Here is an 18,480-nt window from a genome sequence, read left to right as displayed (position 1 = left end):
TCATAGGCTATAATGGAGAATGGAAAAACATCCAAAATTTTTTACCATCAAGATTATACCATTCAGTGTGATATTAAAAATACATCTTACCCAACCCTAAACCCAACCCCAATATTCACCCAAACATAAGTGCGTCGAGAACTCTAACCCTAACCCTAACCCTTACCATATGGGCCCATTCATTCTAATGAATCTCATAGGGTATAATGGAGAATGGAAAAACATCCAAAAAATTTTCCCATCAAGAGTATACCACTCAGTGTGATAATAAAAATACATCTTACCCAACCCTAAACCAAACCCCAATATTCACCCGAACTTAAGTGTGTCCTGAACTCTAACCCTAACCCTAACCCTTACAATATGGGCCCATTCATTCTAATGAATCTCATAGGCTATAATGGAGAATGGAAAAACATCCAAAAAATTTTACCATCAAGATTATACCATTCAGTGTGATATTAAAAATACATCTTACCCAACCCTAAACCCAACCCCAATATTCACCCAAACATAAGTGCGTCCAGAACTCTAACCCTAACCCTAACCCTTACCATATGGGCCCATTCATTCTAATGAATCTCATAGGCTATAATGGAGAATGGAACAACATCCAAAAAATTTTCCCATCAAGAGTATACCATTCAGTGTGATATTAAAAATACATCTTATCCAACCCTAAACCCAACCCCAATATTCACCCAAACATAAGTGCGTCCAGAACTCTAACCCTAACCCTAACCCTTACCATATGGGCCCATTCATTCTAATGAATCTCATAGGTATAATGGAGAATGGAAAAATGTCCAAAAATTTTTCCCATCAAGAGTATACCATTCAGTGTGATATTAAAAATACATCTTACCCAACCCTAAACCAGACCCCAATTTTAAACCGAACATATGTGTGTCCTGAACTCTAACCCTAACCCTAACCCTAACCCTTACCATATGGGCCCATTCATTCTAATGAATCTCATAGGATATAATGGAGAATGGAAAAACATCAAAAAAAATTCCCATCAAGAGTATACCATTCAGTGTGATATTAAAAATACATCTTATCCAACCCTAAACCCAACCCCAATATTCAGTCGAACATAAGTGTGTCCTGAACTCTAACCCTAACCCTTACCATATGGGCCCATTCATTCTAATGAATCTCATAGGGTATAATGGAGAATGGAAAAACATCAAAAAAATTTTCCCATCAAGATTATACCATTCAGTGTGATATTAAAAATACATCTTACCCAACCCTAAACCCAACCCCAATATTCACCCAAACATAAGTGCGTCCAGAACTCTAACCCTAACCCTAACCCTTACCATATGGGATCATTCATTCTAATGAATCTCATAGGCTATAATGGAGAATGGAAAAACATCCAAAAATTTTTCCCATCAAGAGTATACCATTCAGTGTGGTATTAAAAATACATCTTATCCAACCCTAAACCCAACCCCAATATTCACTCGAACATAAGTGTGTCCTGAACTCTAACCCTAACCCTAACCCTTACCATATGGGCCCATTCATTCTAATGAATCTCATAGGCTATAATGGAGAATGGAAAAACATCCAAAATTTTTTACCATCAAGATTATACCATTCAGTGTGATATTAAAAATACATCTTACCCAACCCTAAACCCAACCCCAATATTCACCCAAACATAAGTGCGTCGAGAACTCTAACCCTAACCCTAACCCTTACCATATGGGCCCCATTCATTCTAATGAATCTCATAGGGTATAATGGAGAATGGAAAAACATCCAAAAATTTTTCCCATCAAGAGTATGCCATTCAGTGTGATATTAAAAATACATCTTACCCAACCCTAAAACAGACCCCAATTTTAAACCGAACATATGTGTGTCCTGAACTCTAACCCTAACCCTAACCCTTACCATATGGGCCCATTCATTCTAATGAATCTCATAGGCTATAATGGAGAATGGAAAAACATCCAAAAATTTTTCCCATCAAGAGTATACCATTCAGTGTGATATTAAAAATTCATCTTATCCATCCCTAAACCCAACCCCAATATTCACAGAAACATAAGTGTGTCCTGAACTCTAACCCTAACCCTAACCCTTACCAAATGGGCCCATTCATTCTAATGAATCTCATAGGCTATAATGGAGAATGGAAAAACATCCAAAAATTTTTCCCATCAAGAGTATACCATTCAGTGTGATAATAAAAATACATCTTACCCAACCCTAAACCAAACCCCAATATTCACCCGAACTTAAGTGTGTCCTGAACTCTAACCCTAACCCTAACCCTTACCAAATGGGCCCATTCATTCTAATGAATCTCATAGGCTATAATGGAGAATGGAAAAACATCCAAAAAATTTTCCCATCAAGAGTATACCATTCAGTGTGATAATAAAAATACATCTTACCCAACCCTAAACCAAACCCCAATATTCACCCGAACTTAAGTGTGTCCTGAACTCTAACCCTAACCCTAACCCTTACCATATGGGCCCATTCATTCTAATGAATCTCACAGGGTATAATGGAGAATGGAAAAACATCCAAAAATTTTCCCCATCAACAGTGTACCATTCAGTGTGATATTAAAAATTCATCTTATCCAACCCTAAACCCAACCCCAATATTCACCGAAACATAAGTGTGTCCTGAACTCTAACCCTAACCCTAACCCTTACCATATGGGCCCATTCATTCTAATGAATCTCATAGGCTATAATGGAGAATGGAAAAACATCCAAAAAATTTTACCATCAAGATTATACCATTCAGTGTGATATTAAAAATACATCTTACCCAACCCTAAACCCAACCCCAATATTCACCGAAACATAAGTGCGTCCAGAACTCTAAGCCTAACCCTAACCCTTACCATATGGGCCCATTCATTCTAATGAATCTCATAGGCTATATTGGAGAATGGAACAACATCCAAAAAATTTTCCCATCAAGAGTATACCATTCAGTGTGATATTAAAAATACATCTTATCCAACCCTAAACCCAACCCCAATATTCACCCAAACATAAGTGCGTCCAGAACTCTAACCCTAACCCTAACCCTTACCATATGGGCCCATTCATTCTAATGAATCTCATAGGCTATAATGGAGAATGGAAAAATATCCAAAAATTTTTCCCATCAAGAGTATACCATTCAGTGTGATATTAAAAATACATCTTACCCAACCCTAAACCAGACCCCAATTTTAAACCGAACATATGTGTGTCCTGAACTCTAACCCTAACCCTAACCCTAACCCTTACCATATGGGCCCATTCATTCTAATGAATCTCATAGGATATAATGGAGAATGGAAAAACATCAAAAAAATTTTCCCATCAAGAGTATACCATTCAGTGTGATATTAAAAATACATCTTATCCAACCCTAAACCCAACCCCAATATTCAGTCGAACATAAGTGTGTCCTGAACTCTAACCCTAACCCTAACCCTTACCATATGGGCCCATTCATTCTAATGAATCTCATAGGGTATAATGGAGAATGGAAAAACATCCAAAAAATTTTACCATCAAGATTATACCATTCAGTGTGATATTAAAAATACATCTTACCCAACCCTAAACCCAACCCCAATATTCACCCAAACATAAGTGCATCCAGAACTCTAACCCTAACCCTAACCCTTACCATATGGGCCCATTCATTCTAATGAATCTCATAGGCTATAATGGAGAATGGAAAAACATCCAAAATTTTTTCCCATCAAGAGTATACCATTCAGTGTGATATTAAAAATACATCTTACCCAACCCTAAACCAGACCCCAATTTTAAACCGAACATATGTGTGTCCTGAACTCTAACCCTAACCCTAACCCTTACCATATGGGCCCATTCATTCTAATGAATCTCACAGGGTATAATGGAGAATGGAAAAACATCCAAAAATTTTCCCCATCAACAGTGTACCATTCAGTGTGATATTAAAAATTCATCTTATCCAACCCTAAACTCAACACCAATATTCACCGAAACATAAGTGTGTCCTGAACTCTAACCCTAACCCTAACCCTTACCATATGGGCCCATTCATTCTAATGAATCTCATAGGCTATAATGGAGAATGGAAAAACATCCAAAATTTTTCCCCATCAGCAGTGTACCATTCAGTGTGATATTAAAAATACATCCTATCCAACCCTAAACCCAACCCCAATATTCACCGAAACATAAGTGTGTCCTGAACTCTAACGCTAACCCTAACCTTTACCATATGGTCCCATTCATTCTAATGAATCTCATAGGCTATAATGGAGAATGGAAAAACATCCCAAAAATTTTACCATCAAGATTATACCATTCAGTGTGATATTAAAAATACATCTTACCCAACCCTAAACCCAACCCCAATATTCACCCAAACATAAGTGCGTCCAGAACTCTAACCCTAACCCTAACCCTTACCATATGGGCCCATTCATTCTAATGAATCTCATAGGCTATAATGGAGAATGGAAAAACATCCAAAATTTTTTCCCATCAAGAGTATACCATTCAGTGTGATATTAAAAATACATCTTACCCAACCCTAAACCAGACCCCAATTTTAAACCGAACATATGTGTGTCCTGAACTCTAACCCTAACCCTAACCCTTACCATATGGGCCCATTCATTCTAATGAATCTCACAGGGTATAATGGAGAATGGAAAAACATCCAAAAATTTTCCCCATCAACAGTGTAACATTCAGTGTGATATTAAAAATTCATCTTATCCAACCCTAAACCCAACCCCAATATTCACCGAAACATAAGTGTGTCCTGAACTCTAACCCTAACCCTAACCCTTACCATATGGGCCCATTCATTCTAATGAATCTCATAGGCTATAATGGAGAATGGAAAAACATCCAAAAATTTTCCCCATCAACAGTGTACCATTCAGTGTGATATTAAAATTTCATCTTATCCAACCCTAAACCCAACCCCAATATTCACCGAAACATAAGTGTGTCTGAACTCTAACCCTAACCCTAACCCTTACCATATGGGCCCATTCATTCTAATGAATCTCATAGGCTATAATGGAGAATGGAAAAACATCCAAAAAATTTTCCCATCAAGAGTATACCATTCAGTGTGATATTAAAAATACATCTTATCCAACCCTAAACCCAACCCCAATATTCACCCAAACATAAGTGGGTCCAGAACTCTAACCCTAACCCTAACCCTTACCATATGGGCCCATTCATTCTAATGAATCTCATAGGCTATAACGGAGAATGGAAAAACATCCAAAAATTTTTCCCATCAAGAGTATACCATTCAGTGTGATATTAAAAATACATCTTACCCAACCCTAAACCCAACCCCAATATGCACCGAAACATAAGTGTGTCCTGAATTCTAACCCTAACCCTTACCATATGGGCCCATTCATTCTAATGAATCTCATAGGCTATAATGGAGAATGGAAAAACATCCAAAAAATTTTCCCATCAAGAGTATACCATTCAGTGTGATATTAAAAATTCATCTTATCCAACCCTAAACCCAACCCCAATATTCACCGAAACATAAGTGTGTCCTGAACTCTAACCCTAACCCTAACCCTTACCATATGGGCCCATTCATTCTAATGAATCTCATAGGCTATAATGGAGAATGGAAAAACATCCAAAAATTTTCCCCATCAACAGTGTACCATTCAGTGTGATATTAAAAATTCATCTTATCCAACCCTAAACCCAACCCCAATATTCACCGAAATATAAGTGTGTCCTGAACGCTAACCCTAACCCTAACCCTAACCCTAACCCTTACCATATGGGCCCATTCATTCTAATGAATCTCATAGGCTATAATGGAGAATGAAAAAACATCCAAAATTTTTCCCTATCAACAGTGTACCATTCAGTGTGATATTAAAAATACATCTTATCCAACCCTAAACCCAACCCCAATATTCAACGAAACTTAAGTGTGTCCTGAACTCTAACCCTAACCCTTACCATATGGGCCCATTCATTCTAATGAATCTCATAGGCTATAATGGAGAATGGAAAAACATCCAAAATTTTTTACCATCAAGATTATACTATTCAGTGTGATATTAAAAATACATCTTACCCAACCCTAAACCCAACCCCAATATTCACCCAAACATAACTGCGTCCAGAACTCTAATCCTAACCCTAACCCTTACCATATGGGCCCATTCATTCTAATGAATCTCATAGGCTATAATGGAGAATGGAAAAACATCCAAAATTTTTTCCCATCAAGAGTATACCATTCAGTGTGATATTAAAAATACATCTTACCCAACCCTAAACCAGACCCCAATTTTAAACCGAACATATGTGTGTCCTGAACTCTAACCCTAACCCTAACCCTTACCATATGGGCCCATTCATTCTAATGAATCTCATAGGCTATAATGGAGAATGGAAAAACATCCAAAATTTTTCCCCATCAACAGTGTACCATTCAGTGTGATATTAAAAATTCATCTTATCCAACCCTAAACCCAACCCCAATATTCACCGAAACATAAGTGTGTCCTGAACTCTAACCCTAACCCTTACCATATGGGCCCATTCATTCTAATGAATCTCATAGGCTATAATGGAGAATGGAAAAACATCCAAAATTTTTCCCCATCAACAGTGTACCATTCAGTGTGATATTAAAAATACACCTTATCCAACCCTAAACCCAACCCCAATATTCACCGAAACATAAGTGTGTCCTGAACTCTAACCCTAACCCTAACCCTAACCCTTACCATATGGGCCCATTCATTCTAATGAATCTCATAGGCTATAATGGAGAATGGAAAAACATCCAAAATTTTTCCCTATCAACAGTGTACCATTGTGTGATATTAAAAATACATCTTATCCAACCCTAAACCCAACCCTAATATTCAACGAAACATAAGTGTGTCCTGAACTCTAACCCTAACCCTTACCATATGGGCCCATTCATTCTAATGAATCTCATAGGCTATAATGGAGAATGGAAAAACATCCAAAAATTTTTACCATCAAGATTATACTATTCAGTGTGATATTAAAAATACATCTTACCCAACCCTAAACCCAACCCCAATATTCACCCAAACATAACTGCGTCCAGAACTCTAATCCTAACCCTAACCCTTACCATATGGGCCCATTCATTCTAATGAATCTCATAGGCTATAATAGAGAATGGAAAAACATCCAAAATTTTTTCCCATCAAGAGTATACCATTCAGTGTGATATTAAAAATACATCTTACCCAACCCTAAACCAGACCCCAATTTTAAACCGAACATATGTGTGTCCTGAACTCTAACCCTAACCCTAACCCTTACCATATGGGCCCATTCATTCTAATGAATCTCATAGGCTATAATGGAGAATGGAAAAACATCCAAAATTTTTCCCCATCAACAGTGTACCATTCAGTGTGATATTAAAAATTCATCTTATCCAACCCTAAACCCAACCCCAATATTCACCGAAACATAAGTGTGTCCTGAACTCTAACCCTAACCCTTACCATATGGGCCCATTCATTCTAATGAATCTCATAGGCTATAATGGAGAATGGAAAAACATCCAAAATTTTTTACCATCAAGATTATACCATTCAGTGTGATATTAAAAATACATTTTACCCAACCCTAAACCCAACCCCAATATTCACCCAAACATAAGTGCGTCCAGAACTCTAATACTAACCCTAACCATTACCATATGGGCCCATTCACTCTAATGAATCTCATACGCTATAATGGAGAATGGAAAAACATCCAAAATTTTTTCCCATCAAGAGTATACCATTCAGTGTAATATTAAAAATACATCTTACCCAACCCTAAACCAGACCCCAATTTTAAACCGAACATATGTGTGTCCTGAACTCTAACCCTAACCCTAACCCTTACCATATGGGCCCATTCATTCTAATGAATCTCATAGGCTATAATGGAGAATGGAAAAACATCCAAAATTTTTCCCCATCAACAGTGTACCATTCAGTGTGATATTAAAAATTCATCTTATCCAACCCTAAACCCAACCCCAATATTCACCGAAACATAAGTGTGTCCTGAACTCTAACCCTAACCCTTACCATATGGGCCCATTCATTCTAATGAATCTCATAGGCTATAATGGAGAATGGAAAAACATCCAAAATTTTCCCCCATCAACAGTGTACCATTCAGTGTGATATTAAAAATACACCTTATCCAACCCTAAACCCAACCCCAATATTCACCGAAACATAAGTGTGTCCTGAACTCTAACCCTAACCCTAACCCTAACCCTTACCATATGGGCCCATTCATTCTAATGAATCTCATAGGCTATAATGGAGAATGGAAAAACATCCAAAATTTTTCCCTATCAACAGTGTACCATTGTGTGATATTAAAAATACATCTTATCCAACCCTAAACCCAACCCTAATATTCAACGAAACATAAGTGTGTCCTGAACTCTAACCCTAACCCTTACCATATGGGCCCATTCATTCTAATGAATCTCATAGGCTATAATGGAGAATGGAAAAACATCCAAAAATTTTTACCATCAAGATTATACTATTCAGTGTGATATTAAAAATACATCTTACCCAACCCTAAACCCAACCCCAATATTCACCCAAACATAACTGCGTCCAGAACTCTAATCCTAACCCTAACCCTTACCATATGGGCCCATTCATTCTAATGAATCTCATAGGCTATAATAGAGAATGGAAAAACATCCAAAATTTTTTCCCATCAAGAGTATACCATTCAGTGTGATATTAAAAATACATCTTACCCAACCCTAAACCAGACCCCAATTTTAAACCGAACATATGTGTGTCCTGAACTCTAACCCTAACCCTAACCCTTACCATATGGGCCCATTCATTCTAATGAATCTCATAGGCTATAATGGAGAATGGAAAAACATCCAAAATTTTTCCCCATCAACAGTGTACCATTCAGTGTGATATTAAAAATTCATCTTATCCAACCCTAAACCCAACCCCAATATTCACCGAAACATAAGTGTGTCCTGAACTCTAACCCTAACCCTTACCATATGGGCCCATTCATTCTAATGAATCTCATAGGCTATAATGGAGAATGGAAAAACATCCAAAATTTTTTACCATCAAGATTATACCATTCAGTGTGATATTAAAAATACATTTTACCCAACCCTAAACCCAACCCCAATATTCACCCAAACATAAGTGCGTCCAGAACTCTAATACTAACCCTAACCATTACCATATGGGCCCATTCACTCTAATGAATCTCATACGCTATAATGGAGAATGGAAAAACATCCAAAATTTTTTCCCATCAAGAGTATACCATTCAGTGTAATATTAAAAATACATCTTACCCAACCCTAAACCAGACCCCAATTTTAAACCGAACATATGTGTGTCCTGAACTCTAACCCTAACCCTAACCCTTACCATATGGGCCCATTCATTCTAATGAATCTCATAGGCTATAATGGAGAATGGAAAAACATCCAAAAATTTTCCCCATCAAGAGTGTACCATTCAGTGTGATATTAAAAATACATCTTATCAAACCCTAAACCCAACCCCAATATTCACCCGAACATAAGTGAGTCCTGAACTCTAACCCTAACCCTTACCATATGGGCCCATTCATTCTAATGAATCTCATAGGCTATAATGGAGAATGGAAAATCATCCAAAATTTATCGCCATCAATAGTGTACCATTGAGTGTGATATTAAAAATACATCTTACCCAACTCTAAACCAGACCCGAATTATAAACCGAACATATGTGTGTCCTGAACTCTAACCCTAACCCTTACCATGTGGGCCCATTCATTCTAATGAATCTCATAGGCTATAATCGAGAATGGGAAAACATCAAAAAATTTTCCCCATCAATAGTGCACCATTCAGTGTGCTATTAAAAATTCATCTTATCCAACCCTAAACCCAACCCCAATATTCACCGAAACATAAGTGTGTCCTGAACTCTAACCCTAACCCTTACCATATGGGCCCATTCATTCTAATGAATCTCATAGGCTATAATGGAGAATGGAAAAACATCCAAAATTTTCCCCCATCAACAGTGTACCATTCAGTGTGATATTAAAAATTCATCTTATCCAACCCTAAACCCAACCCCAATATTCACCGAAACATAAGTGTGTCCTGAACTCTAACCCTAACCCTTACCATATGGGCCCATTCATTCTAATGAATCTCATAGGCTATAATGGAGAATGGAAAAACATCCAAAATTTTCCCCCATCAACAGTGTACCATTCAGTGTGATATTAAAAATACACCTTATCCAACCCTAAACCCAACCCCAATATTCACCGAAACATAAGTGTGTCCTGAACTCTAACCCTAACCCTAACCCTAACCCTTACCATATGGGCCCATTCATTCTAATGAATCTCATAGGCTATAATGGAGAATGGAAAAACATCCAAAATTTTTCCCTATCAACAGTGTACCATTGTGTGATATTAAAAATACATCTTATCCAACCCTAAACCCAACCCTAATATTCAACGAAACATAAGTGTGTCCTGAACTCTAACCCTAACCCTTACCATATGGGCCCATTCATTCTAATGAATCTCATAGGCTATAATGGAGAATGGAAAAACATCCAAAAATTTTTACCATCAAGATTATACTATTCAGTGTGATATTAAAAATACATCTTACCCAACCCTAAACCCAACCCCAATATTCACCCAAACATAACTGCGTCCAGAACTCTAATCCTAACCCTAACCCTTACCATATGGGCCCATTCATTCTAATGAATCTCATAGGCTATAATAGAGAATGGAAAAACATCCAAAATTTTTTCCCATCAAGAGTATACCATTCAGTGTGATATTAAAAATACATCTTACCCAACCCTAAACCAGACCCCAATTTTAAACCGAACATATGTGTGTCCTGAACTCTAACCCTAACCCTAACCCTTACCATATGGGCCCATTCATTCTAATGAATCTCATAGGCTATAATGGAGAATGGAAAAACATCCAAAAATTTTCCCCATCAAGAGTGTACCATTCAGTGTGATATTAAAAATACATCTTATCAAACCCTAAACCCAACCCCAATATTCACCCGAACATAAGTGAGTCCTGAACTCTAACCCTAACCCTTACCATATGGGCCCATTCATTCTAATGAATCTCATAGGCTATAATGGAGAATGGAAAATCATCCAAAATTTATCGCCATCAATAGTGTACCATTGAGTGTGATATTAAAAATACATCTTACCCAACTCTAAACCAGACCCGAATTATAAACCGAACATATGTGTGTCCTGAACTCTAACCCTAACCCTTACCATGTGGGCCCATTCATTCTAATGAATCTCATAGGCTATAATCGAGAATGGGAAAACATCAAAAAATTTTCCCCATCAATAGTGCACCATTCAGTGTGCTATTAAAAATTCATCTTATCCAACCCTAAACCCAACCCCAATATTCACCGAAACATAAGTGTGTCCTGAACTCTAACCCTAACCCTTACCATATGGGCCCATTCATTCTAATGAATCTCATAGGCTATAATGGAGAATGGAAAAACATCCAAAATTTTTCCCCATCAAGAGTGTACCATTCAGTGTGATATTAAAAATACATCTTATCAAACCCTAAACCCAACCCCAATATTCACCCGAACATAAGTGAGTCCTGAACTCTAACCCTGACCCTTACCATATGGGCCCATTCATTCTAATGAATCTCATAGGCTATAATGGAGAATGGAAAATCATCCAAAATTTATCGCCATCAATAGTGTACCATTCAGTGTGATATTAAAAATACATCTTACCCAACTCTAAACCAGACCCGAATTATAAAACGAACATATGTGTGTCCTGAACTCTAACCCTAACCCTTACCATGTGGGCCCATTCATTCTAATGAATCTCATAGGCTATAATCGAGAATGGGAAAACATCAAAAAAAAATTTCCCCATCAATAGTGCACCATTCAGTGTGCTATTAAAAATACATCTTATCCAACCCTAAACCCAACCCCAATATTCACCCGAAAAAAAGTGTGTCCTGAACTCTAACCCTAACCCTAACCCTTACCGTATGGGCCCATTCATTCTAATGAATCTCATAGGCTATAATGGAGAATGGAAAATCATCCAAAATTTTTCGCCATCAATACTGTACCGTTCAGTGTGATACTAAAAATACATCTTACCCATCTCTAAACCAGACCCCAATTATAAACCGAACATATGTGTGTCCTGAACTCTAACCCTAACCCTTACCATATGGGCCCATTCATTCTTATGAATCTCATAGGCTATAATGGAGAATGGAAAAATATCCAAAAAATTTTCCCCTCAAGAGTATACCATACAGTGTGATATTAAAAATACATCTTACCCAACCCTAAACCCAACCCCAATATTCACCCAAACATATCTGTGTCCTGAACTCTAACCCTAACCCTAACCCTTACCATATGGGCCCATTCATTCTAATGAAACTCATAGGCTATAATGGAGAATGGAAAAACATCCAAAATTTTCTCCATCAATAGTGTACGATTCAGTGTGATATTAAAAATAAATCTTACCCAACCCTAAACCAGACCCCATTTTTAAACCGAACATATGTGTGTCCTGAACTCTAACCCTAACCCTTACCATATGGGCCCATTCATTCTAATGAATCTCATAGGCTATAATGGAGAATGGAAAAACATCCAAAAAATTTTCCCATCAAGAGTATACCATTCAGTGTGATATTAAAAATACATCTTACCCAACCATAAACCAAACCTCAATATTCACCCGAACATAAGTGTGTCCTGAACTCTAACCCTAACCCTAACCCTTACCATATGTGCCCATTCATTCTAATGAATCTCATAGGCTATAATGGAGAATGGAAAATCATCCAAAATTTTTCGCCATCAATAGTGTACCATTCAGTGTGATATTAAAAATACATCTTACCCAACTCTAAATCAGACCCCAATTATAAACCGAACATATGTGTGTCCTGAACTCTAACCCTAAGTCTTACCATATGGGCCCATTCATTCTAATGAATCTCATAGGCTATAATCGAGAATGGGAAAACATCCAAAATTTATCGCCATCAATAGTGTACCATTCAGTGTGATATTAAAAATACATCTTACCCAACTCTAAACCAGACCCGAATTATCAACCGAACATATGTGTGTCCTGAACTCTAACCCTAACCCTTACCATATGGGCCCATTCATTCTTATGAATCTCATAGGCTATAATGGAGAATGGAAAAATATCCAAAAAATTTTCCCCTCAAGAGTATACCATACAGTGTGATATTGAAAATACATCTTACCCAACCCTAAACCCAACCCCAATATTCACCCAAACATATCTGTGTCCTGAACTCTAACCCTAACCCTAACCCTTACCATATGGGCCCATTCATTCTAATGAAACTCATAGGCTATAATGGAGAATGGAAAAACATCCAAAATTTTCTCCATCAATAGTGTACGATTCAGTGTGATATTAAAAATAAATCTTACCCAACCCTAAACCAGACCCCAATTTTAAACCGAACATATGTGTGTCCTGAACTCTAACCCTAACCCTTACCATATGGGCCCATTCATTCTAATGAATCTCATAGGCTATAATGGAGAATGGAAAAACATCCAAAAATTTTTCCCATCAAGAGTATACCATTCAGTGTGATATTAAAAATACATCTTACCCAACCATAAACCAAACCTCAATATTCACCCGAACATAAGTGTGTCCTGAACTCTAACCCTAACCCTAACCCTTACCATATGGGCCCATTCATTCTAATGAATCTCATAGGCTATAATGGAGAATGGAAAATCATCCAAAATTTTTCGCCATCAATAGTGTACCATTCAGTGTGATATTAAAAATACATCTTACCCAACTCTAAACCAGACCCCAATTATAAACCGAACATATGTGTGTCCTGAACTCTAACCCTAAGTCTTACCATATGGGCCCATTCATTCTAATGAATCTCATAGGCTATAATCGAGAATGGGAAAACATCCAAAATTTATCGCCATCAATAGTGTACCATTCAGTGTGATATTAAAAATACATCTTACCCAACTCTAAACCAGACCCGAATTATAACCTGAACATATGTGTGTCCTGAACTCTAACCCTAACCCTTACCATGTGGGCCCATTCATTCTAATGAATCTCATAGGCTATAATCGAGAATGGGAAAACATCAAAAAATTTTCCCCATCAATAGTGCACCATTCAGTGTGCTATTAAAAATACATCTTATCCAACCCTAAACCCAACCCCAATATTCACCCAAACATAAGTGTGTCCTGAACTCTAACCCTAACCCTAACCATTACTATATGGGCCCATTCATTCTAATGAATCTAATAGGCTTTAAAAATGGAGAATGGAAAAACATCCAAAAAATTTTCCCATCAAGAGTATACCATTCAGTGTGATATTAAAAATACATCTTACCCAACCCTAAACCAAACATCAATATTCACCCGAACATAAGTGTGTCCTGAACTCTAACCCTAACCCTTACCATATCGGCCCATTCATTCTAATGAATCTCATAGGCTATAATGGAGAATGGAAAATCATCCAAAATTTTTCGCCATCAATATTGTACCATTCAGTTTGATATTAAAAATACATCTTACCCAACTCTAAACCAGACCCCAATTATAAACCGAACATATGTGTGTCCTGAACTCTAACCCTAACCCTTACCATATCGGCCCATTCATTCTAATGAATCTCATAGGCTATAATGGAGAATGGAAAATCATCCAAAATTTTTCGCCATCAATATTGTACCATTCAGTTTGATATTAAAAATACATCTTACCCAACACTAAACCAGACCCCAATTTTAAACCGAACATATGTGTGTCCTGAACTCTAACCCTAACCCTAACCCTTACCATATGGGCCCATTCATTCTAATGAATCTCATAGGCTATAATGGAGAATGGAAAAACATCCAAAATTTTTCCCCATCAAGAGTGTACCATTCAGTCTGATATTAAAAATACATCTTATCAAACCCTAAACCCAACCCCAATATTCACCCGAACATAAGTGTGTCCTGAACTCTAACCCTAACCCTAACCCTTACTATATGGGCCCATTCATTCTAATGAATCTCATAGGCTATAATGGAGAATGGAAAAACATCCAAAATTTTTCCCCATCAAGAGTGTACCATTCAGTGTGATATTAAAAATACATCTTATCAAACCCTAAACCCAACCCCAATATTCACCCGAACATAAGTGAGTCCTGAACTCTAACCCTGACCCTTACCATATGGGCCCATTCATTCTAATGAATCTCATAGGCTATAATGGAGAATGGAAAATCATCCAAAATTTATCGCCATCAATAGTGTACCATTCAGTGTGATATTAAAAATACATCTTACCCAACTCTAAACCAGACCCGAATTATAAAACGAACATATGTGTGTCCTGAACTCTAACCCTAACCCTTACCATGTGGGCCCATTCATTCTAATGAATCTCATAGGCTATAATCGAGAATGGGAAAACATCAAAAAAATTTCCCCATCAATAGTGCACCATTCAGTGTGCTATTAAAAATACATCTTATCCAACCCTAAACCCAACCCCAATATTCACCCGAAAAAAAGTGTGTCCTGAACTCTAACCCTAACCCTAACCCTTACCGTATGGGCCCATTCATTCTAATGAATCTCATAGGCTATAATGGAGAATGGAAAATCATCCAAAATTTTTCGCCATCAATAGTGTACCGTTCAGTGTGATACTAAAAATACATCTTACCCATCTCTAAACCAGACCCCAATTATAAACCGAACATATGTGTGTCCTGAACTCTAACCCTAACCCTTACCATATGGGCCCATTCATTCTTATGAATCTCATAGGCTATAATGGAGAATGGAAAAATATCCAAAAAATTTTCCCCTCAAGAGTATACCATACAGTGTGATATTAAAAATACATCTTACCCAACCCTAAACCCAACCCCAATATTCACCCAAACATAAGTGTGTCCTGAACTCTAACCCTAACCCTAACCCGTACAATATGGGCCCATTCATTCTAATGAATCTCATAGGCTATAATGGAGAATGGAACAACATCCAAAAAATTTTCCCATCAAGAGTATACCATTCAGTGTGATATTAAAAATACATCTTACCCAACCCTAAACCCAACCCCAATATTCACCCAAACATAAGTGCGTCCAGAACTCTAACCCTAACCCTAACCCTTACCATATGGGCCCATTCATTCTAATGAATCTCATAGGCTATAATGGAGAATGGAAAAATATCCAAAAAATTTTCCCATCAAGAGTATACCATTCAGTGTGATATTAAAAATACATCTTACCCAACCCTAAACCAGACCCCAATTTTAAACCGAACATATGTGTGTCCTGAACTCTAACCCTAACCCTAACCCTAACCCTTACCATATGGGCCCATTCATTCTAATGAATCTCATAGGATATAATGGAGAATGGAAAAACATCAAAAAAAAATTCCCATCAAGAGTATACCATTCAGTGTGATATTAAAAATACATCTTATCCAACCCTAAACCCAACCCCAATATTCAGTCGAACATAAGTGTGTCCTGAACTCTAACCCTAACCCTTACCATATGGGCCCATTCATTCTAATGAATCTCATAGGGTATAATGGAGAATGGAAAAACATCAAAAAAATTTTCCCATCAAGATTATACCATTCAGTGTGATATTAAAAATACATCTTACCCAACCCTAAACCCAACCCCAATATTCACCCAAACATAAGTGCGTCCAGAACTCTAACCCTAACCCTAACCCTTACCATATGGGCCCATTCATTCTAATGAATCTCATAGGCTATAATGGAGAATGGAACAACATCCAAAAAATTTTCCCATCAAGAGTATACCATTCAGTGTGATATTAAAAATACATCTTATCCAACCCTAAACCCAACCCCAATATTCACCCAAACATAAGTGCGTCCAGAACTCTAACCCTAACCCTAACCCTTACCATATGGGCCCATTCATTCTAATGAATCTCATAGGCTATAATGGAGAATGGAAAAATATCCAAAATTTTTTCCCATCAAGAGTATACCATTCAGTGTGATATTAAAAATACATCTTACCCAACCCTAAACCAGACCCCAATTTTAAACCGAACATATGTGTGTCCTGAACTCTAACCCTAACCCTAACCCTAACCCTTACCATATGGGCCCATTCATTCTAATGAATCTCATAGGATATAATGGAGAATGGAAAAACATCAAAAAAAAATTCCCATCAAGAGTATACCATTCAGTGTGATATTAAAAATACATCTTATCCAACCCTAAACCCAACCCCAATATTCAGTCGAACATAAGTGTGTCCTGAACTCTAACCCTAACCCTTACCATATGAGCCCATTCATTCTAATGAATCTCATAGGGTATAATGGAGAATGGAAAAACATCAAAAAAATTTTCCCATCAAGATTATACCATTCAGTGTGATATTAAAAATACATCTTACCCAACCCTAAACCCAACCCCAATATTCACCCAAACATAAGTGCGTCCAGAACTCTAACCCTAACCCTAACCCTTACCATATGGGATCATTCATTCTAATGAATCTCATAGGCTATAATGGAGAATGGAAAAACATCCAAAAAATTTTCCCATCAAGAGTATACCATTCAGTGTGATATTAAAAATACATCTTATCCAACCCTAAACCCAACCCCAATATTCACTCGAACATAAGTGTGTCCTGAACTCTAACCCTAACCCTAACCCTTACCATATGGGCCCATTCATTCTAATGAATCTCATAGGCTATAATGGAGAATGGAAAAACATCCAAAATTTTTTACCATCAAGATTATACCATTCAGTGTGATATTAAAAATACATCTTACCCAACCCTAAACCCAACCCCAATATTCACCCAAACATAAGTGCGTCGAGAACTCTAACCCTAACCCTAACCCTTACCATATGGGCCCATTCATTCTAATGAATCTCATAGGGTATAATGGAGAATGGAAAAACATCCAAAAAATTTTCCCATCAAGAGTATACCACTCAGTGTGATAATAAAAATACATCTTACCCAACCCTAAACCAAACCCCAATATTCACCCGAACTTAAGTGTGTCCTGAACTCTAACCCTAACCCTAACCCTTACAATATGGGCCCATTCATTCTAATGAATCTCATAGGCTATAATGGAGAATGGAAAAACATCCAAAAAATTTTACCATCAAGATTATACCATTCAGTGTGATATTAAAAATACATCTTACCCAACCCTAAACCCAACCCCAATATTCACCCAAACATAAGTGCGTCCAGAACTCTAACCCTAACCCTAACCCTTACCATATGGGCCCATTCATTCTAATGAATCTCATA

The sequence above is a fragment of the Heteronotia binoei genome, chromosome 8 (genome assembly GCF_032191835.1).
Source record: "Heteronotia binoei isolate CCM8104 ecotype False Entrance Well chromosome 8, APGP_CSIRO_Hbin_v1, whole genome shotgun sequence".
Lineage (NCBI taxonomy): Eukaryota > Metazoa > Chordata > Lepidosauria > Squamata > Gekkonidae > Heteronotia > Heteronotia binoei.
This window is presented reverse-complemented; position numbering follows the sequence as displayed.